This window comes from Cibotium barometz, chromosome 31, assembly GCF_041138505.1.
Source record: "Cibotium barometz isolate CiBa-2024 chromosome 31, ASM4113850v1, whole genome shotgun sequence".
Taxonomy (NCBI): Eukaryota; Viridiplantae; Streptophyta; class Polypodiopsida; order Cyatheales; family Cibotiaceae; genus Cibotium; species Cibotium barometz.
In genome coordinates, this window is record NC_141076.1 from 17723795 (window position 1) to 17749285 (window position 25491).

General features: G+C 45.7%; 1 protein-coding gene and 1 pseudogene across 1 annotated transcript in view; both read right to left on the reverse strand.

Moving 5' to 3' along the window:
• Nucleotides 1-25491, reverse strand: part of HBP5 (SOUL heme-binding family protein) — a 99435-nt gene that overhangs the window by 27581 nt on the left and 46363 nt on the right. The window lies entirely within an intron of this gene.
• LOC147620562 (uncharacterized) lies at nt 20970-22335 on the reverse strand (annotated as a pseudogene).

Below are 25491 nucleotides of genomic sequence, written 5' to 3' on the forward strand. Positions count from 1 at the left end.
TCTATCAAGGCGATAGATTCCTCAAAGGTCCTCTATTGAAGCTTCTAGACATCAGTGTTTACCCCATGGAAACCAAGGCATCGGCCCCAAGGTGCTGAGACATCCCCAGGACCTACCAAGCACTTCGCATGGCGGTAGACACTTCATGTCGCAATTCACTTTGTATATATATATTTTTGTAGGGTATATTTTCATAAATTTTTATTACTCGTAGCACCTAGCTCATATCTAAGAGATAACTACCACTAGGGATAACTAATATACCTTGAAGACATAAGTACTTGGCATACTCCCTTGGTATATATCCTACACTGTCTTTGGATAGACATATCTTTTACTAAGTCTTCTAAGACTCTAGAATGTACTCACCACATTTTAACTACTAATCAAAACTCAAACCAGCCAATATTGTGTACATGCAAACCATATATTCGAAAGATAAGAGCACATAAAGAAATAAAGATTAAGATTTGCATACACCTGTTGTAGTGCCCTGTTGATGTTGTTCGTTTGCCTTGAATAATTGCTGATTTTGTGCAGATTGCTCCTCCTTGATCCCTGTAGGCATAGCATATCTCCCCCCTTCCTAATTTGTGTGCACAATAGGTGGACTATAGGGGCGTATCTGATGCTCTTCTTAAGCTGAGATCTCTGCACAAAGTTTTATTAACAAACAAAAGAAAAAACAAAAGAAGAAAATTTGTTAGTGGTGCCAATCACCAAATATAGCCGAGGGGAAAAAACCCAATGGGAGAAAAGTGCCCTGGCTTGTCGTTCTTATTGTGGAGTCACTGAGTTCACTCTTGCGCTGATGGTGGGGATTATCTCAAAAAGAACATAATTCTTTAAAGGCATAAGGAATTACACTATTCAAACATTGATCGACCAAAGAGCTTCATTTGTAGTGTTAATGCCTTATCTTTGGTTTTAGTTGTGTCCTTCTTGGGTGGGAATTTTATCAAATGTCGAGGAATTTGAGCAAGATAAGAGGATTTAGGCATTGAAATACCAGAATCTATGCTCAAATGAGACTCCTTTGGACTTGACTTATGTACACCAGTTGATGGTTGAATCATGTAACAAGGAGAAATCGGGTCAACCGTTGTTTCAATACATGTATTAGGAATATCAACACAAGTGGATTTGTAGGTGCTATCACAGCCACCTTTCCTTTCTTGAAGAGTCTGTGTTGATTTCTTTTGTACCCACTGATATGGAAAATCAAGGGTGGCTTTTGGAATCTTTTGGATACACTCTTTTACCCTTTGCTCAGCATGGCATTTTGGAAGCCAAATTGCTGTTGTACCCTCATAGTAACCTTGTGCTTTAAGAACCCGTTTTGGGACCCATCGAGTAACAATTCGAGATTTAGGCTTGGAAATGATGTGCTTCTTAAGAGGCTTAGCAACTGGAAGAGATGGTACAAGTTTGTACGCATCTTTGGGTAGCCACATTGATGAATCCTTCTTGCCTGGCCTTCTTTGAGCAGCAACTAGATTAGTTGGAACATGCCAGCCATGGCCCTCACTTGAGTACTCATCAATTATCCACATCCTTTGTGTTGGAGCTAGTGTCTTTTTCTTATCAGCATCATTAGCTGATTCGTGTGTCAAATCCTCTACTGAGACTTCCTCGACATGCATAGCTGTTGTGGATGTATCCCTATAGTACAAATCATCTAGAAGGGCACGTGGTTGTACCATTCTTAGAGGAATAATATCATATCCATCAGAGTCACAGAATTGAATTGGCTTTGGTAAAGCACATGTCGATAATGTTGCAAGGACATGACTCCATTCTAATGGATCAATTAAATGCTCAGGGAAGGGTTGTGGAATGTATGCCTCATCAGATACACTTCGATTACCCTTAAGTCTCTCAGTGTTGAAATCCCTACAGGAGGCTCCACACATCCATAGATCTTCTCGCCCATCTGACAATGTAACTCTTGAGCCCTCAGATGAAGCAGAATCAAACTCATCTATTGGAGACCTTGTTACATCCCGATATGAGTGATTCCTTAGGTTGACCCTTGTGATGACAGAATCATGTCTGAGGTACAAGTAGTTGTATCCCCAATCTTGAATCATTTGAAATTGTCGCATGAATGGTCTACCCAATATCACTTCATAGTTTGGATGCTTTCCAAAATCCACCACTGCAAAGGTATGCTCATATTCAATCCCACATGTGGTGACCAATATGTTCTCAAGCAGCCCAAGGGGATGTTCTAAGCTTCCATCTGCTAGCTGCAAGCGCATCCTTGTACTCCTAATAGCTGGTTTGCCCCATTTTTCCCAAATGGACCTTGTCACAATGCCCACTCCTGCACCACTATCAAGTATTGCAGTTGAAGATACTTTTCGCACTTCCAACGGGAGGGTAGCATTTCCCTGATCGTCTTCACAAAATTTTCCAACTTTGTTGATAGGAACTGGCATTACATGCTTTGTCTCAGGGTGTATAGTACACTCATGGTGACCCTTTTGTAGCAATACCTGCTCTGACAAACATGTGGCAATATCATTCCACAACTCAGGTTTAAGCTTTATCAATTCAAGCAAAGGTAAGGTACAAGCCACTGGTGCAGACAAAATAGCTTGCACCATACTCATATTTTTCTCCTTAGTCAACCTTTTATGCATGGAGGGTATCCTCAAGGTTTGAGAACAGTTCTCATATTCTCCCAGATAGGATGGTAAGGTTTTCATTGTATGCTTACTTCTAGGAGAAACAATTGTTTGACCTTCCTCCTGGATGCTTGGGCGTCCAAAATTGTTTTCCGAATCTCTGGTAAAATCCACCTCAGAGAATGGAGGCGAACTAACAGAAGACATGTTTTCATTTATTTTCTTATTTACTGCGGCCCACATGTCATTTGCCATGTCCTCATTAGCATCAATAATTTCATCATTGCATGGGAAGACAAGGCTAGGTGATGGTAGACTTTCTTCTTTCAATGGAGTGTCAATTGGTGTCGATCTTTCGCTTTGAGCTTGTGAAATGAACTCACTTTTCATTTCCCTACTTGATGACACTTCCGGTATAGTTTCTAATGTTGGCTTAAGAGAGGTTGGGCCCCGAGGAATAGGTTGTGGTGGTCCCTCAAGTATCGACTGAGCTTCCCTAATGATTTGCTGATGTACAGCTAAATTGATCTTCTCCTCACGAGGGTTTGGGTATTCTTGAAGCTTCTTGGGTAGCTCTGATAAGGCTGCAATGCGACTTCTATGAGCATCAATGATGGCCTCTAGTGTCTCATTCACTTTATCCACAAAAACAGAACCCCCAGAACTATCCTCAGTCGTACTAGCCTTATTTTGTTTAGCACTTGGCTCAGTTTGAGGTTCCTCACGCACTTCTTGGGATGTAAAAGTTTTAATCCTCATGTTTTGTTTAGAGGTCTCCTGAGAACTAGAAGTGGATGCACTTTTAGTTTGCTTGTTTCGGTTCTTCTTCCTCCTAGTGGTTTTTTTTCTACTGGACTGTAGGGTCTTATCCACTAGATTTGTCTTTGCGTCCCTAGTTCGAGGTGTCTCATCAGTTTGTATTTCAGCGTTTCGTGTTTGTGATCGAGTCATGACTCTAAGTGGCACGACATCCTCATTCTCAGATGAAGGTGGTGATGGAATTGCCCCTACAAGGTTAAGTGTAACCTTTGGTTGAGAGTTGCCCTCCTCATGTGGTTTCAACAGACAATCCTTCGGGAAGTGTTCGACACAACACCCCAGACAATATCTTTCTATTGGGGGAAACTGTTGCACTGTTGTATTGGACCTAGATGCTTGCCTTGAGCGATGTGGACAATCACGAGCCCAATGGGGTTCTCCGCACTCATAACAAGGGCCCATTGGTTTGGCCTCTACTTTCCTTGGCTGCCATTGACCTGAGGGGCCTGGAGTCCTAGGTTGGTAGCCGCCTAGCAACATTAAAGAGTTTTGTTCCCCTGGTTGAATCTCCACCAGTGCTTGGTTTGGGTATGCGGGACTTTCAAAGATATTTTCTTTGGATGAATATGATACATATTCTTCCTCCACATATCCTGGGTTTACCAATTCTCTACACATGTTTGAATTGTCGTAGTCGACAACCCTCACAGGAGTAGTCCCTGGAGCAGGAGGTTGAGCACCAAGAACAGGTCGTGCTTGTTCTTGTGTCATCGGTGGCTTACGTTCAAAATTTGTATATTGTTGATACATTTGTGGAGCCACTCCACCCCTCGGTTGCTCACGTTCCTGTCTCATTCTCGCAATGCGAGTACAATCCTGGGTGGTATGAGTAAAGTTCCAAGCACAGGCTTGGCACCACTTCTTTGTGGGTGGGTTTGAGACTAGAGGAGAAAAGGTATTACAGTCCTCTGTTTTATGGTCACCGCCACATGCTCCACAAAGATGAGGACCTGTAGGAAGTATACTCCTCATTCTCTGCTGTTGTTGTTGTGGCTGTATGGGTGGACGATAGGTTTGTCCTAATCTCCTTAGCACTAGGTTGGCTATTTGATCTGGATTTACTAGCGCACTAGACCCTGAACTTTGGTCATCACCCCACTGATTTCTTGGTTTCACCTCAGGGCCAGAACCATCCTGGAACTTGAAGTTATCGGTGAAATCCATAGCATCATGGCAACACTCATTGAAACTCGTATGTTTCTTCGCATAGAGATGTGTATGCAGTGTCGAATTTTTGAGGCCTTTTAAGAAGAGAGAAATTAATCGACTTTGGGCGGGCTTCTCATCTTCTGGGCATCGGTTAATGTACTGCTTCATTCTATTTACACAGTCTCTAACACTCTCGTTCTCACCCTGCTTGAAAGAGTAGATATGCGCTACTGTGTCATGTTGAATTCCCATCAAGGAAAAAGCAGCAATGAATCTCTCTTCCAAAACTCGTAAAGAAGTTTTGTCAGAAGCCTCTAATGCCTGAAACCAAGCCAAGGCTTTTCCTTCAAGAGTGAGTCCAAACCCTTCTATTTGAGTATGCTTGTCAGCAACTTGCTCAGCTCGAACTGCTTGCCTAAAAGCTGCTACATGGTCATATGGATCTCCCGACCCTTCATATTTCTTTACCAATTTCTGAAGAGTTGATGGCCTTACTTGTCGTGAATACTCATCGTAGGGCCTACGGCCTCTTACTCTTAGTGGGAACTGTTCCTCTCTTTGGAAAGATGGTCCACATGTTTCCAAAATTGGTGTGGGTACCCTATTACCAGCCTCACCAAACCCCTCTAAAGATCTTGTCACCCTCATTTCAGGAGGTGCACTTATAGGAGGCCGAGGTGGCTCCCCTCTCATCCGATTGTCATAGTGGGAAAGATGTTGTTGTGGTGGGGTGACCTGTGGTCGCACATTTGGTGTAGGACGATATCGTGGTGCTAGAGTTGGGCTACTAGCAGTGGTCCACCTAGATGTTGAAGGTCCCTCTCTAGTGAACTCTCGTAGGGGAGGAGCAACAGTTTCTCCAAGAAAGGCTGTCTCTCCTGGTTTGGCTGTATGTGTTGAGAACACTTCCATAAATAAAGGTTGTCCTTTCCACGTGAGTTCCCTAATCTCTTTCCAATCTAACGTTCGGTATTCATTTGACCATTTATCAACTATTCTGTTCATGTGTCCTGCACACTTCTCAACTACCACTACATAAGCTAGAGGAAGATCCAGCTCTGGCGATTTAGTTGTGGCATAATATCCCTCTAACGAATCTTTATAGACCTCTTGAAGTGGGTCATCCTGTAAAACCTTCGTCACAGGAATTTGTCGTACAAACTCCCATTGACTTTCAGCCCCCTGATCCATTTTACACTTGCCTTTCCTATCCTTGTCCAAATTTAGATCTACTAGAAGCAAATCATCTATGGATGGCTTTGAGGATTGGGCATTGGATGGTCCAGGCATGTCCGGCTCGATGAGCCAGTCATCTCTAGACTCCCTCGCTCTGGAAAGTTGTGATATGTCTAAAAACTCTGTTTTAGAGAGCTCCCCTAATTTGTCTACCTTTTCTGGATGGTAGGTGACTTCATAGCGAACACCATCTCCACCCATGTACATGTTACCCTGGTCATTGACTAGAGGTGCTCTATCAAGTTCTGAGAATATGTCGGCAATCTTAACAAGGTACCGTTGTTGTGGGTCCCTAAAGATCTCAGCTCCTTGAGCATTTGTGTAGACATATTGGAGTCTCACATTGAATGTTAACCCCATGGTATCGGCTTCAAATGGATTAAAGGATCGTGTGGGTGTCCTATTTTGGGCTACGGGATGACTAGTTGATGGCCCTAGATTGTCCATGGACAATGAACTAGTTGTTCTAGAGGAAAGGGTATCGGATTGGGATTCTGATAGGGTTTCAGCAATATCTGCCAAGTTTCCTATCGATTGGGTCCCACTTTCCTGAGTAGGCACTCTAGAAGGTGCCCTAGGCCCTATGGCAGAATCTATCAGACGTCCCGACCGTAAGTGCATAAGGTCAAATTGTTTTGGTTTTTTTGTGTTTTGTTTTGTCTTGGTTTTGGTTTTTGTGTTTTGTTTTTTTTTTTGATAAAAATATATATATATATGTATATATATATATATATATTTTTTCCTACCTAATCACTAAAGGCAACTAAAAAGAAAATGTGTGGCGTAACTATCTATCCTATTTGTTTATTTTATTTTTATTTTTATTTTTTAATGATTTTATGATTTTATGATTTTTTCCTTTTTTATTTTAATTTACACAGAAATTATGAATCACACTAAAAAAATACTAACTATGCACAAAGTTACAAAAATTAAAAAAATGAAGAACTACAAAATATGCAAAAAATAATAGACTCAAAAAATTTTCTTTTGTCTTCTTTTGTTTTTTCCTCCTTTTGTTTGTTTTTATTGTTTGTTTGTTTGTTTGTTTGTTTTTTTTTTGTTTTTTTTTTTTTTAAATAAAATGAATAAATTTCGTGCCAGATAAAAAATATGACTATACTAATTATGCATCATTTACAAAAATTTTATAAAAAATAAAAAATAAAAAATGCAAGCTACTTAAATTATGCAAAATTTTAAATGATAAACAATGATTTCAGAATAAAAATTGTTTTTTCTTCTTTTTTTCTTTTTTTCCCTTTTGTTTTGTTTTTGTTTGTTTGTTTTTGTTTTGTTTTGTTTTGTTTTTTGTTTTTTTTAAAATATATATTACAAAAATTTAAAACAATGCAAATTACTCTAATTATGCTAAAAATTACAGAAATGAAAAAATAAAAAATATGCACACACTATGGACTCCTAAAAACAAATAAAAAGAATTATTATTTTTTTTATTTTTTTTAATTTTTTTTTAATTTTTTTCTTTCTTTCTTCTCTCTATTTTTTTTTAAAGATTTTCCACTATTTTTTTTTTCTTTTTTTCAAAATCTCTTTTTTTCTTTTTAAATTTAAAATTTTTTTTTCTTCTTTCTTTTTTTTTCTTTTTAAATCTCTTTTCTCCTTTTTTTTTTTTAAATCTTTTTCTTTTTTCTTTTCTTCTTTTTTAATCTCTTTTTTTTTTTTGTCCCCTTTTTTTAATGCAATTTTTTTATTTTTTTTTAAAATATTTTTTTTTGTTTTTTTATATTTATTATGATTTTTTTTATTTAAAAATAAAACAAAAACATGAAAAATATATAAAAAAAATAAAAATAAATAAAAAAAATAAAAATTTGCACCACCTACCTTATCCGCAGCTCGCCGCTCCGCCGACTCCCGGATTCTTTGCCGACGCGCACGTGCCTGCCACTTCTTTCCGATGCCGCCTCACCTTCTTCTGCGGCAGCCTTCACCACCAGCTGGCCTCCTCGCTTGCTGCAGTCCCCGCCTACTACAGCTTCTTCTGAAGCCCGTTCGATCTTCCTCCTCTCAAAGAACTTTACTTTGCGGTATCGAAGTGCCAATTTTCGTTCAAGTACAGCTTGTGCATGAAACTCAGCTTGTTTCTTTAGATCCTCTAATCTCTTTTGTTGGGCATCCTTCACCTCCAGAGGAAGAGCCTTTCTGAGCAATCTCTCTACAGAGCGGATCTGGTTCTTGATGGAGACGATCTTGGCCTTCTTGTCGCTGTCCTTGTGGTGGCGGACGCCCAGCCCTCTGCCAGGGCCCGCTCCTCTTCCTCCTCCTCCTCCTCCTACAGAGAGTGGGGACCTCCCAGCTACCTTGCGCTTCCCATCTACCTCCACTCCTGCTGCAGGCCTCTTGGCCTTTGCTTCTGCCGCCGTCAACCTCTGTTGCCACCAGCCAACTTGCCAGCTGCTGCCGTCAACGTCTGCTGCCACTCTGCGCTCTTGCCTTTGCCAACGCTCTTGCCGACGGCCTCTTTCCTTTTTGCAGACTTCGCTTTCGCCTTCGGCCGTTGGCCTTTACCGCCACCTCCACAAAGATGAGGCCCTCCAAAGCCTTAGTATAACTATATATATATATATATATATATATATATATATATATATAGTTTTCTTTGCTTGCTTATGCCCACACTGGCGGCCGCCTACACTTAGCTTTTCAACTGGCCGCCTTACAGCCACATGAAATAGATTTCTTTGCTATGCTTGAAGTAAACACCTCCCCACACAACACTCTGGAGCCTCTTTCAGTTTATATTTTTTTTTTCTTCTCTTTTTTTTTTAATTAAAAGACCGCCTCCAAGCTAGCTTGATCCACTCCAAAATCTTACACAAGGGCTCAACCTCAATTTTGAGCTCTCAAGATTTGGATCCACTTCAAGTTCTAGGTTGCAAATAATATCAAGTTTATTTTCAAGAAATCTTTGTCATATTTCAAGATGAAACCCAAAAAACACATTTCTTGCTTGGGAGTCTATGGGACTTGCATAAGCTATGGATGAGCTTAGCAACGCACCTCTTTTCTTTTTATTTATTTATACTAATTACATGTTAACGAAAAGCATGAAAGAATGAAATGACAAAGAACAATGAAGGTAAGCATAATGAACGGTACTTGAAAAAACATAAAAGCAATGAAACATAAAAGAACAATGCGGGAGAAACCTCAACCGCTCAATGGTTAACCTTATCCACTCACACCGGGATCACACACCCAAACTTAACCTAATCACTCAATGGTTTTGCAACCAAAAGAGGAAATAGTGGTGGTTTCCACACACTCTCAACCGGATTTGAGTCTTTTCCCCGGCAGCGGCGCCAATGGAGAGACGGAAAACCCTCTCTCTTGTAGTAAGAGGAGTACGATCCACACTAAGCTCACTCCAATGGGATTTGCATCCCTTTCGGAGCTAGGGATTCGACCCGTACCGGTGCACAAGAGCTTATCCACAAAAGGAGAGAATGCTCATGGCTACCATCACTTGACACTAGACTAAGCATACACACAAGCTCAACTTGTCCTCATTCCTACACACCCATTCATTCACAAATACAAGCAAGAGGAATACAATCACTATGCACTCAAGCAAAGAGAAAGACCTCACTCCACTCCTATCTTCCTACAAGCATGCATACATTCAAGCATCAAGCTTCCATGAAAGCTTCAAATCAATCCATGTACTCAAAAAAATGAAATACTAATAGCATGCATAAGAGTAAAATGATTAGAGAAGAGGATGAGAAAGACTCATGACATTGCTAATGATTCAATGAAGAGAATTAACCTCATACAATGATGTAGATGGGGTGAGAGAAGAGTCTTCACCTCTATGGAGAAGAGGGAGAGTAGGTCTCTCAAAGGAGCTCTTGCATGAACTAAGCCCAAAGTGTGTCTAAGCTCTCAAATGAGCCACCTTTTATACAAAAATTCTAGGACTCCCATAAGTCCCCATGTGGGATTATTATCAAACCCTCTCCCACATTCATCTACAAAGTGGAACTCTTTTCAAGAGCCCTAAGTATTGTTTTTGTTGCATCTTGGTGTTGGTATTGATCCTCATTTGCAAGCAACATCCATGGTTTGCGGATAGAGGCACTCCCACCCTTTCAGTACAGCTTGGATTGTCCATTTTTGGGTCTCACCCGCTCAAAGCAAAACCGCATGATTTATCGTCAGAGTGAACACGGAGAAGACACTAGTCCCCTTGAGCCCTTGGGCACGAAAATGGCTCATTACAAGAGCCATTTTCTACACCTCTCACCAATCTCAGAGAGGGACAGATGAGGGATGGAGGCAAATGGAGAGACCACTGATTATGATGATTGCCCGCATGATTCGGAGCAAATCATCAATACCACATGAGATTGTTCGGGCTGAGCTGGGTGCCCCACTAGTAGTAACCGAGGCCCTATTCCAGGCTGTTATCTTTTTACAGCGGCTATGGGAGCTCCCTCAGCAGAGGTACTCCCGATTGGCATTGACCTCATCCATACAGTTGGCAGAGGATGGAGATACTCATTGCTGGTACGCTCAGATGAGATCATGGTTTTGTTAGAAGTCATCTCCTGTCTACTTTTATACACCAGGGCCTTTGTTGTGGGTGTGCCCGCCCTTAGGAGGTGTTTTATCATTTTTCCACACTCCCAGTATTTTTCCCTATTTTTTCTCATTTTTTCCTAGTGGTAGGAGGGCTGCCAGAGGATGCCAAGAGCACCCCAGTGCTGGCCGACTCCATGTTGATCAGTCGTGGGCTACTAGGCTGCTGGCCGACTGGATTTCATCAGTCGTGGGCATTCATGTGCTGGCCGACTGCATTTATGCAATCGTGGGACTTTTTCCAGCAGTCGTGGGCACCTTATCTGCTGGCCGACTGCCCTCTCTGGGAGGTATATATAGCCCGTTTGCCCCCACCACTTCCTCATTCAGTTTTTCCGGGATCTTGTGTATAGAGAAGAGTTTACACACCTATCTCTCTGTGTTTCTTGTGCTGTTTATTTTCTGCAGTCTACTTGCTCTTGTCTACCCAAGTTTGGTTATCATTTCCGCTGCATATTCTGACATGGTATCAAAGCCCTAGGCTCTAGACAGATCTTGGGCGTTTTTCTGAGCAAGAGGGGGAGCGTTAGACTGCTGATTGGTGGACTGTTTTGGGCTGATCGGGAAGAGAAGGTGCAAGAGGAAGGCGGGCCAGGGTGCTGGACAGCCACTTGCAGGTTTACAGATTTTTTTCCTACCCACCCACCCTTTCAGGTTACTCTCCGCGATGGCAGATTTACTAGAGATGGCTGAGAAGCACGTGAAGACTCCGACTCTCCCCACGTTCCCAGTGGATCGTCAGTTGGACGGGTCCAATTACGGCATTTGGAAGGTCATGATGGAGTCGGTTCTGGAGTCATATGACCTTGCTGATTTTATTATCGTCGGGGTGCCACAGTCGGAAGCTGAGGAAGGGGAGTTATTATCGACGAGGAAGGACCGAGAGACACAGGCGAACATGTGGGATCGTGTCAACGCCAGGGTCCGGTCGTTTATTTTCCTCAATTGCACACCACAAGGGATCAATCATGTGAAGCACATGACGTTGGCGAGAGGCATATGGGAGCACTTTGGCTTCTTTGTATAACAGGGTGTCACCCATGAAACAGATCTCCTTGGAAGTGCAGATGCGGGTTATGAACCCTGCAAAGTCTTCGACGATGCGGGAACACATTAACAAGCTGCAGGCCCTTCAGCAGGAAGTCCTACAAGCTGGGAAAGAGATATCATCTGAAGATATGGCCATCACTTTGCTTTCCCACTTGCCTGGTCAGTATTCTGCTTTCTGTTCCTCGTTGATCACGAGTGGCAGGCTCAGCACCATTACTTGGGAGGAGCTTGTGCCAATGGTCTTGGACCAGGAGAAACGTTTCACGAACCCTCCTCACAGCGGAGGTTCGGAGGCCTTAACTAGCCAACGGTCGAAAGGCCGGAATTCCAACAAGGGCAAAGGGAAGGCTTCACCGGAGAAGTCTTCTGAGAAGAAGCCTGATCAAGAACGAGAGAAGCTGAAGGCCGAAAGATCTTGTAATGATTGTGGCGAGAAAGGCCACTACTGGAGGAAGTGCCCTAAGCGGACAGGGAAGAGTGCTGAGTCCTCAGCCTCAGCTGCAAAGACTCCGGCATTTGTGCACTTAGAGATGGAGGACTCCGATGCTTCATTATCTTCGAGCGAGGAGGCAGTTGGCTTCACCGCGAAGGATACCCGGGAATGGATTCTCGACAGTGGTGCTTCCAGGCACATGACTCCATCCCATGACTTCTTTATGGATCTGAAACGGCAGTCAGGTCGTATCTTTATTGGCGATAACTCCACTATTCCGATACATAGTGAGGGCCGGATGGAGATTATTCCCGACGGCAAGGGGGGCAAGCATGCTTCCCGTGTTCTTTATGTCCCTGCTCTGGGTTTTCATCTTTTGTCAGTGCATGAGGTATGCAAGACTGGCTTTCGGGTCCTTGGGAGGATCTCTCTACTTCATGCTGCTTGTTGATGATTGTACCAGATTCACGTGGGTCTACTTTCTTTCCCAGAAGGACCAGGCTTTTGCTCGGTTCAAGGATTGGCACGTGATGGTGGAGAAAGAGTCTGGATATCAGGTTAAGACTCTCAGGGCTAATAAAGGAGGTGAATTCTCCTCGACTGTATTTTTCAGGTTTTGTGCAGATCATGGCATCAAAAGGGAATTGGCCAATACCGGATCGCCTTCGGAGAATGGAGTTGTTGAACGTAAGAACAGGACTGTGGTGGAGATGGCGAGGACCATGCTGGAGCATCGTGATCTTCCTCGTCCACTTTGGGGTGAGGCTGTGGCAACGGCTGTCCATACCATTAACCGCTCTCCGACGACTTCTGTACCCCATATGACTCCATTTGAGGCATATTTTGGCAGGAAACCTGATGTCTCGCACTTCCGTGTCTTTGGGAGTGGCGCGTATGTACATGTTCCAAAGAAGCAGAGGGGGAAGCTTGACTCCAAGTCCCGCAAGCTGGTATTTGTGGGGTATAACTCTCTTTCCAAGGGATACAGGTTGTATGATCCAGAGAGGAATGAGATTGTTGTCAGCCGGGATGTGGTCTTTGACGAGCATGTTCCAGCATCCACTGTCGAGGAGCCGCCACTTCTTGGAGATCCAGAGGAGTCTGATGATGATTTCCAGTCTTTCATTCCAGTTGATCCTGTTAGAAGTCATCTACTGTCTATTTTTATACACCAGGGCCTTTGTTGTGGGTGTGCCCGCCCTTATGAGGTGTTTTATCATTTTTCCACACTCCCCGTATTTTTCCCTATTTTTCTCCATTTTTCCTAGTGGTGGGAGGGCTGCCAGAGGATGCCAGGTGCACTCCAGTGCTGGTCGACTGCATGTTCATCAGTCGTGGGCTACTGGGCTGGTGGCCCACTGGATTTCATCAGTCGTGGGCATCTGTCTGCTGGCCGACTGCATTTATGCAGTCGTGGGACTTTTTCAGCAGTCGTGGGCACTACATCTGCTGGCCGACTGCCCTTCCTGGGATGTATATATAGCCCCTCTGCCCCCACCACTTCCTCATTCAGTTTTCTCGGGATCTTGTGTATAGAGAAGAGTTTACACACCTATCTCTCTGTGTTTCTTGTGCTGTTTATTTTCTGCAGTCTACTTGCTCTTGTCTACCCAAGTTTGGTTATCATTTTCGCTGCATATTCTGACATGGTATCAGAGCCCTAGGCTCTAGACAGATCTTGGGCGTTTTTCTGAGCAAGAGGGGGAGCGTTAGGCTGCTGATTGGTGGACTGTTTTTGGCTGAACGGGAAGAGAAGGTGCAAGAGGAAGGCGGGCAAAGGTGCTGGACAGCCACTTGCAGGTTTTCAGATTTTTTTTCCCCACCCACCCACCCTTTCAAGTTACTCTCCGCAATGGCAGATTTACTAGAGATGGCTGAGAAGCACGTGAAGATTCCGACTCTCCCCACATTCCCAGTGGATCGTCAGTTGGACGGGTCCAACTACGGCATCTGGAAGGTCATGATGGAGTCCATTCTGGAGTCATATGACCTTGCTGATTTTATTATCATCGGGGTGCCACGGCCGGAAGCTGAGGAAGGGGGGTTATTATCGACGAGGAAGGACCGAGAGGCACAGGCACACATGTGGGATCGTGCCAATGCCAGGGTCCGGTCGTTTATTTTCCTCAATTGCACACCACAAGTGATCAATCATGTGAAGCACATGACGCTGGTGAGAGGCATATGGGAGCACTTGGCTTCTTTGTATAACAGGGTGTCACCCATGAAACAAATCTCCTTGGAAGTGCAGATGCGGGTTATGAACCCTGCAAAGTCTTCGACGATGCGGGAACACATTAACAAGCTGCAGGCCCTTCAGCAGGAAGTCCTACAAGCTGGGAAAGAGATATCATCTGAAGATATGGCCATCACTTTGCTTTCCCACTTGCCTGGTCAGTATTCTGCTTTCTATTCCTCGTTGATCACGAGTGGCAGGCTCAGCACCATTACTTGGAAGGAGCTTGTGCCAATGGTCTTGCACCAGGAGGAATGTTTCACGAACCCTCCTCACGACGGAGGTTCGGAGGCCTTAACTGGCCAACGGTCGAAAGGCCGGAATTCCAACAAGGGCAAAAGGGAAGGCTTCACCAGAGAAGTCTTCTGAGAAGAAGCCTGATCCAGAACGAGAGAAGCTGAAGGCCGAAAGATCTTGTAATGATTGTGGCGAGAAAGGCCACTACTGGAGGAAGTGCCCTAAGCGGACAGGGAAGAGTGCTGAGTCCTCAGCCTCAGCTGCGAAGACTCCGGCATTTGTGCACTTAGAGATGGTGGACTCCAATGCTTCATCATCTTCCAGCGAGGAGGCAGTTGGCTTCACCGCGAAGGATACCCGGGAATGGATTCTCGACAGTGGTGCTTCCAGGCACATGACTCCATCCCGTGACTTCTTTCTCGATCTGAAACGGCAGTAAGGTCGTATCTTTATTGGCGATAACTCCACTATTCCGATACATAGTGAGGGCCGGATGGAGATTATTCCCGACGGCAAGGGGGGCAAGCATGCCTCCCGTGTTCTTTATGTCCCTGCTTTGGGTTTTCATCTTTTGTCAGTGCATGAGGTATGCAAGACTGGCTTTCGGGTGGAATTTGAGGAGCATTCAGTTGCTCTAAGGGACTGTGAGACAGGCAAAGTTGTTTGGGAAGGCGGTGTGGAGAACGGCATCTACAAGCTCTCTGCACTCTCCTCATTGACAGGTTCTCAGGTCGGAGATTTGTGGCACTTTCGTTTTGGCCACTTAAATGTGGATGCTTTGCAGCGCGCCTTCCGGGACCAAATGGTGGTTGGCTTGCCAGATGTTGGTAATAGGCAAGGACGCTGCAGTTCTTGCATACGTGGTAAGCAGCACAGGGAATCCTTTCCGAAGCAGGCTTCCAGGCGGGCTTCGAAACCATTGGAGTTGATTCGCACTGACTTGTGTGGACCACAGCAGATACCATCCTTGGGAGGATCTCTCTACTTCATACTGCTTGTTGATGATTGTACCAGATTCACGTGGGTCTACTTTCTTTCCCAGAAGGACCAGGCTTTTACTCGGTTCAAGGATTGGCACGTGATGGTCGAGAAAGAGTCTGGATATCAGGTTAAGACTCTCAAGGCTGATAAAGGAGGTGAATTCTCCTCGACTGTATTTTTCAGGTTTTGTGCAGATCATGGCATCAAAAGGGAATTGGCCAATACCGGATCGCCTTCGGAGAATGGAGCTGTTGAACGTAAGAACAGGACTGTGGTGGAGATGGCGAGAACCATGCTGGAGCATCGTGAGCTTCCTCGTCCACTTTGGGGTGAGGCTGTGGCAACGGCTGTCCATACCATTAACCGCTCTCCGACGACTTCTGTACCCCATATGACTCCATTTGAGGCATATTTTGGCACGAAACCCGATGTCTCGCACTTCCGCGTCTTTGGGAGTGACGCGTATGTACATGTTCCGAAAAAGCAGAGGGGGAAGCTTGACTCCAAGTCCCGCAAGCTGGTATTTGTGGGGTATAACTCTCTTTCCAAGGGATACAGGTTGTATGATCCAGATAGGAATGAGATTGTTGTCAGTCGGGATGTGGTCTTTGACGAGCATGTTCCAGCATCTACTGTCGAGGAGCCGCCACTTCTTGGAGATCCAGAGGAGTCTGATGATGATTCCCAGTCTATCACTCCAGTTGATCCACCTCAGTCATCATAGGAGGTTGAGCCCGTAGCTGGAGTTGAGCCCCCGTGACCACAGGAGGCTCCACGATCTGTTCGAGTACCTAGGTGGTTGTTAGACACCCTTCGGGAGTCAGGTGTCACGGAGCTACCCTCCGAGTGGACCACAGAGGACGGCCCTCGAAGATCACATCGAGTCCAAGATAAAAGCAACACGGCGGAGCTTCTTCAGGTGAACTATGCCTTGATGTCTCGTATCATGCGGGACAAAGAGCCCACTTCCATAAAGGAAGCGCTTTCACAGGATACTTGGAGGAAAGCCATGCAGGTGGAACTAGATGCCATCGAGAAGAACAACACTTGGGAGTTGGTACCGAGGCCGTCGAAGCAGTCAGTCATTGGTGTCAAATGGGTCTTTAAGACCAAATACGCGTCTGATGGGTCGGTGGACAAACACTAAGCCAGGCTTGTGGCTAAAGGTTATGCTCAGCGGCCAGGCATCGACTACGAGGATACCTTTGCACCTACAGCGCGGATGACCACGATTCGGACCGTTCTTGCCCTTGCTTCTTCTCAGAGGTGGCCCGTGTATTAGATGGATGTAAAATCTGCGTTCCTTAATGGTGACCTGCAGAAGGAGGTGTACGTTGAGCAGCCTCCCGGCTTTATTGTTCCAGGATCGGAAGGGATGGTTTACAGGTTACGTAAGGCCTTGTATGGTCTTAAGTAAGCTCCCAGGGCTTGGAATCAGAAGATTGATTCCTTCTTTATTCGGACTGGATTTCAGAGATTGGTTGCAGATCCGAACCTGTATCTCTTTCGAGAACGCGGCATGGTCACACTCATCATCCTTTATGTGGATGATCTCATTCTCACCGGCGGTCATGTGGAGCACATTGGAGTGACGAAGGCTGCCTTGTCAAAGGAGTTTGAGATGACCGACTTAGGCTTACTCCACTTCTTCTTGGGATTGGAGATCTAGCAAACCCAAAGGGGGTTTTTCGTCTCTCAACAACGGTATGTTCATGAGTTGCTTGAGGCCTTTGGGATGGAGAACTGCAAGCCTATTACTTCGCCGATGGACCCGAACACAAAGTTAACCGTTACAGATCCTTGTGAGCCAGTTGATGCCTCGCAGTACCGGAAGTTGGTTGGTTCATTGATCTGGTTGCTGAACACCAGATTGGACTTGAGCTTCTCCGTGGGACTGTTGAGCTCTTTTATGCAGACGCCATTGAAGACTCACTGGGACGCGACTCTTTTACACAGGAGGGAATGGAGTCAAGCTCCAAGGTTGGAGTGACTCAAATTGGGGAGGAGATCCAGGCACGAGGAGATCTACTTCAGGATACAGTTTTACCCTCGGCTCAGGAGCAGTTTCTTGGAGCATCAAGAGGCAGCCAACTATTGCCCTTTCTTCGACAGAGGCAGAGTATCGGGCTGCTTGTGAGGTTGTATGGCTGCGGAGGCTGCTAGGCGAGATTGGGTTTCCACAGAGGGAGCCCACAATCATCCAGTGCGATAACCAGAGTTGTATAGCTATTGCTCGAAACCCGGTTTTCCATGCCCGGACCAAGCATATAGAGATACAGTATCACTTTGTACGTGAGTAGATCTTGGCTGGTGACATCTTGCTACTTTATTGTTCGACGGAGGACAATGCGGCGGACCTCTTCACGAAGTCTCTACCTCAGGGTACGCTCAGGCGGCACTCCAGCTCCCTTGGGTTGGTTTCACAGCCAGGAGCTGAGAGGGGGTGTTAGAAGTCATCTCCTGTCTATTTTTATACACCAGGGCCTTTGTTGTGGGTGTGCCCGCCCTTATGAGGTGTTTTATCATTTTTCCACACTTCCCGTATTTTTTCCTATTTTTTCTCATTTTTTCCTAGTGGTGGGAGGGCTGCGAGAGGATGCCAAGAGCACCCCAGTGCTGGCCAACTCCATGTTGATCAGTCGTGGGCTACTGGGCTGCTGGCCGACTGGATTTCATCAGTGGTGGGCATTCATGTGCTGGCCGACTGTATTATGCAGTCGTGGGACTTTTTCTAGCAGTCGTGGGCACTTTATCTGCTGGCCAACTGCCCTCTCTGGGATGTATATATAGCCCCTTTGCCCCCACCACTTTCTCATTCAGTTTTTCCGGGATCTTGTGTATAGAGAAGAGTTTACACACCTCTCTCTCTCTCTTTCTTGTGTTGTTTATTTTCTGCAGTCTACTTGCTCTTGTCTACCCAAGTTTGGTTATCATTTCCGCTGCATATTCTGACAGGTTTGACCTACATGGTTTGCGGATAGAGACACTACCACCCTTTCAATACAGTCTGGATTGTCCATTTTTGGATCTCACCCGCTCAGAGCAAAACCGCGTAATCAAGATGGATATCATCAGAGTGGACACAGAGAGGACATGGACTAGCCCCCTTGAGCCCTTAGGCACGAAAATGGCTCATTACAAGAGCTATTTTCTACACCTCACCAAATGATTTTATCGCCCGCCCAGCGTACATGGATGTACACCTATCACATGGGATACGTTGTGCCATTGGACAGATCCGGACCTCATCACACCAGTTGTGGATTGAGAGAGGGTGATATGTGCATCAGATCTTGGATGACTTCATTTGTCAGCTATGCTACCAGGAGGTAGAGACAGAGGAACACTACATTTGCCGATGTATAGTCTATTATGAGATCCGAGGGAGATATCATTGCCTCTTCCGAGAGGGTTTTGGGCCGTTACGCAGGGTCATGGAGTTTGAGGATCAGAGATGCCTGGGATTGTTTCTACTTGAGCTCAGAAAACACAAAGAGACCCTCTTGGCAGACAGGAGGCCGAGCCATGATGTACCTAGACAGAGGACCCTGACAAATTTCTTCGGCACCAGCACCAGCAACCCAACCCACACACCTCCTGATACCTCCTCCATTGGGCCATCAGGGCACCGACCACACTCCCAAGGAGTCACCACTGATAGAGCAGTTATCTTATGTCGTGCTCGTCGGCCACGCCCACCAGGATCCCGACCACGGCATCCTCACCATCGCCAGTATTGCTCAGCATCGGAGGCGCCTACCTTGCTTCTACGACCTCTCCATTCTAGACAACCCCATGGTGGAGATACTTGATCTAAGGAGAGGGCAACACTTCAACTGATTAGCATACATGGATCTACCTGATATACATTTTTCAATATTTTCCAATATTTTCTACTCAGTATCATCTTGGAGTCTTACAGTTTTGTTCTTTTAACTGTAGAGGACAATCAGTTTATTGTACTTTTTAGTCTCATTTAGTTGTTCTCTTTGATGAGACACCAACTTCAGATGTACTCTCAGTTTTGGTCTCATAGGCCATTATGGCCTCTTAGAGACGTTAATATATCATTTCAGTTCATTTCTCTCTCCACCTAACATGGGGAACCTTTGCATACAAGGTCATGCCGTTTGGACTAACCAACGCTCCTGCAACATTCCACGGGTTAATGAGCCATGGCTTGAAAGTTCATCATCTCTCTCCTTGAAGCTTTATCTCTCTTCTACACACACCACCATGGATATCTTTAAGCCTTCATAGCCTCGGTGCTCTGTTTTCTTACAATACCAGCCCATGGTACCAGCTATACCAACCTCTATACCTGTTGTACCAGCCTGTGTACCAACTCTACAGCCTCTACACTTGCTATATTGGTTGTACAACCACCTGTACCAGTACTTGCAGATGTACCTGCTGGCCACAAGGGTGGATATTTTGCATACAATTGGGGCAAGTGTATGCATTTGCGTGACAAGTGGCATTATGAGGTTTGGACATGCATTTCCATACGTTTGGCAGCTCTTCTCTTTCTTTTTGGGTGCTCTCTCTCCATGTTTTGGCTCTGTACACACCTCTTCATGTTGGTAACCAGAAATCAGCCTTCTTCACCCCCTCTCTTGCTCACCATTCACGCTCCCGGCTACCACCAGGCTGTGCTACAGCCATTCTATCGCAGAGAGCTTGATGTTTGGCCTCTTTCCCAGCTGTACCAACCGCTGTACCTGCTGTACCAGCTCTACCAGCCTCTATACCTGATGCACCAGCCCGTGTAGTACCAACTGTACCGGCCTCTATACTTGATGTACCCAGAGTCACATGGGGACGGGGGACAGGGACAGGGACGGGGAAGTGCTGTCCCGGGGACGGGGTCGGGAACGGCAAAAAAAAAACCTCTTTTTTAAAAGCAATTTAGGAGTTGTATGCATGACATACATATAGAGACACACTTTGAACAAAATTTTACACCGTATAGACAAAAAAACAAGAGTCATTTTGAGCAAAATGCGCTAATAAAACATCGATGGCACACTGATTATGTGATTGATAGTCTGATAGATACAAAGAGATAAGTACATGCCTCATGGGCAGTGAGGGTTACAAAAAAGAGTGGGTACAAAATAGAGATACTAGATAGTTCATAGATGATAGATCACAATAGATCATGGCCATTGGCAGTGGGCACAAAAAAGGTGAGATGGCTCAAGGCTCAAGAGTCAAGCCTCAAGCTCCTGAAGTGCTAGCCTCGCGGGAGGCTTGGAAGTCGAAGTCGTCGATGCCATTTGAAGCCTCCTCCTCCCCCTCAGGCTGTAGCTCCTCCTCTACCTCCTCAAGATGCTCCTGAGCTGCAGGATCCTGTTGTGCCATCTCCCATTCAGTGAAGGGATCCGCCTTCCCTGTTGCTGTCGCACATAGCATGCGCAAGTTAGCGCTCACAAAAACCAAATCACTTGCCCTTTGCACTTCAAGGCGGTTCCTCTTCTTAGAAGCAATGTGACTGTAAACGCTCCAAAGTTGCTCCAAGCAACTAGAGCTCACAGCCTGGCTAAGGATACGAATAGCCAAGCACTGCAACTCCGGCCCATCTGATCCGTAATCCTCCCACCAAAGAGGAGACCCAATCTTGAGGCCGTCAAGCTGTGCATCTAAACATCCAAAAGATCCTTGCCGCGTCCTGTACTGAGATAGCTGGTCTCTGATCTTCCGCCTGATGGTAGGATCGGGCTCTAAGCGCTCCAAAATGATCCGTCATCCCCTGCTTACTTCCTTGTCGGCCTCTTGCTTTCTGCCCTAGAACTCTGGATCAACCACAAAGGCAGCCGCATGAAGAGGGGAGTAGTAGGAGTTCCACCTGGACTCACATAATGAGTGGATCTCCTCAAACTCGGCCCTGTCTGGCACAAGCTGCTCGAGTGACTCGATCATGCGATCCATGGCCTCATAGACCTTGCCAATACATGGTTCACGGCCGTCAATGACTCATAGAAGGTGAACAATAGGCTTGACCAAGGCGTCGAGTGTCTTCACCTTCTCCCACCAAGCGGCATCGTCGGCACGATCTCGGCACGTTCTCCCTGTTGCCGATTTTGACTGCGGCATAGCAGAAAATTAATCACTAAGGAAAAGCCCTCTTAGGGCTCCGCCACATGTAGACAAGCGGCCTAGCATGAGGAAGTTGTATGCAAACCTTGTCTCAGAATACTTGAGGAGGGAAAGAGTGCTCCTTTTAGAGAACTCATGTCGCAGCCTTTGGTGGTTGAGGACAAAGGATACAAGCTGGTTAGCCTCCTCAATGGTGGGTGCAATCCATGGCAAGGCACCTATGTCTTTGAGGAGGTTGTTGAGACAATGGGCCATGCAAAAAGAAACTGTGATGGATGGATACATTGACTCGATAATGGTCCCGGCTGCCCTATTTGACGCCTCTCCATCCGCCACCATGCCGACCACAAGCTCCGGCCCAATGACCTCGATCGTGGACGCCCATTCCGCGGCAAGCACATCCACGGCCTTCCTAGTGCCACTCGCATCATGTGACTCGATGAAGTACACTTTGCCCCTTGAGTAGGCCACCACTCCATGGATGGAGCGCTTGCGCGTGTCACTCCATCCGTCTACAATGAGAGAGACTCCGTTAGTCTCCCACGTTGCCTTTGTATCCGCCGCCGCGTGCTCAACGGCCAACTTCTCCCTATCAAGCAAAGTGGTGCGAATCTTTTCCGATGAAGGTGGCACATAAGAGGGGCCATATTCCCTGATCTTTGTGGCCATCTCACGGAAGTAAGGAGACCTATTTCAAGTAAGGAAAACCATGTAGCATGTTAGCTTTTTTTGGCAATATGACAAATGCTTTGAAGCATGAGACATTAAAAAAAAAAAGAGTGAAGAGAATTGAGTCTCGACTCTCACCGTGCCGCTTGAAACGCAATGTGGTCGTGGTAGAAGAACCTAGCCACCGACCTATCCACCTCATCCTTCAATTTTGGGTTCCAATTCTCGTTAAGAGTGGATTGACGGCGGATGGGAACGGAGGCACCCGATGTGGATGGAGTTCCATTCGCGTCGGTTGCTCTCGTGCTCTCACCACATCATGAGGATCAACGGCAACACGTCGCCCTCTCTTTGCCGCCTCGGCCGCCTCATAAACCTTGAGCTTCTCAAGAAACGCCGCTCGCTTCTCAGGAGTAATGCGTGCGCAAAATTGCACTTGATGACCGGCCTCGTGCAAAAAGTGAGCTCGCACTTTGTTGGCGCCGCCACTTCTCTTGTAGGAACAAAGCTTGCAATTCCATGCCCTTGAACCACCGCCCACTCCACGACTAGTGTAGTGGACCTCATCCCACCATGACCATGTGTGCACCACCGGCCTCCTTCGTGAAGAGCTCGCAACAGAAGATGTGGCGGCGGCGCCTTCACCTTGAGATGCCATGAATGATGATAGTGTGAGAGAGAGGGAAGAAGGGTGCAATAGAGAGTTGCAAGTTGCCGCTTGACTCTTGAGGCTTGCAAGTCTCAAGAGGGATGGATCATGGAACTTGGAGAGAGAGAGAGAGAGAGAGAGATGGCTTGGAAGTTGGCACAATGTAGATAGTATAGAGAGAGAGAGGGCTAACTTGCCACTTGGGCCTTGAGGCTTGGACAATGGAACTTGGAACTTTGGAAGCTTGAGGCTTGAGCAATGAGGCTTGAAGCTTCAAACTTGAGTGTGGAGAAAAGTCCTAAAGTGTGCCTTCTTTTATAGCTGGAAATTTGCCTGTTTCTGGCCGTTTTCTGCCTGTTTCTGACCGTTGGAGGCGTCCCCTCACCGCGTCCCCTGCCCGTCCCACGTTTCGGGAACGCGTCCCCGGGACGACTTTCTGCGTCCCCAGTCTGCACCGCGTCCCCTGCGCGCCCCCCCCCCCGTCCCCGGCCGTCCCCGGCCCCGCGTCCCTAAGGGCCGTCCCCGCGTCCCCGTGTGACTCTAGATGTACCGGCTGTACAACCACATGTACCATCCGTACCAGCTCTTGTACTTGCAGATGTACCTGTTGTGGCCTCCATGTATTTGCTGTTGCAAAACTGGATTGGTTGTCCAATGTATTGGACCAGCTGAATTTTCAGTACTACCTGCTTCCATACTGGGTGATATACCTGCTTGCATGCTAGCCGACATACCTACTTGCCACAATGTATTTGCTGTTGCAAAACTGAATCAGTTGTCCCGTGTATTGTACCAGCTGAATTTTCAGTACCACCTGCTTCCGTACTGGCCGATGTACCTGCTTATTACCACCATGTATTTGTTATTGCAGAACTGAATTGGTTGTCCCATGTGCCTGCTGGCCGCCATGTATTTGCTGTTGCAGAACTGAAGTGGTTGTCCCATGTATTGTAGTGGCTGATTTTCAGTACTACCTGTTTCTGTACTTGCACATGTACTTGCTGGCCACCATGCATTGGTTGTTGCAGAACTGAATTGGTTGTCCCATGTATTGTACCAGCTGAATTTTCAGTACTACTTACTTCTGTACTGGTAGAAGTTTCATACATGGTATTAAGGGGTTCTGGTCCCTGGATGATAGCTCCATTGTCTACGGTCATTATATGCCTGTATATGGATAAATCTGGCATTCGCAAGCTTCCAAAGCTTGTACTTGATTATTTACTCCTTGGATAATGCAAATACTCTTAAGAGGGGGTCGGGCCATTCCGGCCCTAGTGTGGTGTTACCCTGCACATATCTCTATTTCCAGCATTGTGGATTAAGTTTTATGGAATTTTGGTCATGTTTAATGTCTACCTAATATGCACTGATGGTATCAAAAGGTGTGTCAAAGGCCCTATTCCCCCGGGCACTGCTCTCCACAGTCACAGTAACGCAAGGATCACTATTGTGAGCATTCACAATTGGATGTGCAAGCCTCAACCTTGGATCAGCAGTTAGCAGCAGCCCGGGCACAGCAGATTACAGCCCTATACAGCTTTGGAGCAGCAAAGCACAGCCAGAATCATGCATTAGTAGTTCACGCACATCAATCAAAAGTCCAAATCTAGTCACAATTTAGACAACCATTGTAATATTCATTCATTCAATTAGTATGTCGTATATTAGGTGATCTCTTTCTTTCTCTGTGTTTTCAGTTTTGCATCCTGATTAGCATTAATTAGCATTGATTGCAGAACACAGTAAGCACGCTTCTGCTTAGCATGATACAATGTGTGTTCTCTTTAATGGTAGCCTTCATCATGGCTTAGTCTGACCTTACCTCCGAGAAGTGACAGATGCAGTTTAATGATTTATCTATGAAAATTTGTCTACTGTGGTGACATATCTTTATGCACCAACGTCCACCTACTCTTGGGCGCTAATGATGTGAGTGGGGATGCATAGCACATAGTCTGTGCTATGCATAATTTTGAAGCCTTTGAAAGTAAACTCTCATGGAATCAAGATGGTGCTTTCATTTTGTTTAGTTTCGGAAATAAAATTGGTATATCTTTCTGTGATATTAGCAAACATGCAGATTTATTTTGGATTCTTTGTCTGAGTTGCAGCCAACTAGTTTACTATCCATAATGGTGCAACTGCACAACCAGCAACTGTGGGTGTGTGTGCTCTTTAGTGCAAGCCTTCATCATGGCCAAGTCCACCCTTTACCTAGCCTTCATCATAGCTAAGTCTACCCTTTACCTCCGGAAAAGTGATAGAACCTTAGTTCGATGGTTTATCTATCAAGATTTGTCTACTACAGTGACATATCTTTATGCATGAACCTTCATCTACTCTTGTGCACTAATGACATGAGTAGAGAAGCCATGGCACAAAGCCTATGCTATGCATGATGGAGTTGATGAATTGAAGCTTTGTGAGTAGACTTTCATGGAGTTAAGATCGCACTTTGGTTTTTGTTAATTTTGGGAAATAACCTAGACGTTCCATTGTGTATGTGTAAGCGCACGCGCACACTCACATGGGAAGGGCCACGATCATTACGCATGGTCCCTCCAGACACCCTCAAAATTGACACTGATATTCAGAGAGCCCAGCTTTTCAAGCATGCACAAAACACATTGAGGTCCACTACCACTCAATCTGCAAGAAACAATCAGATTACAAGCAAGAGAGACCCTTGCCAAGA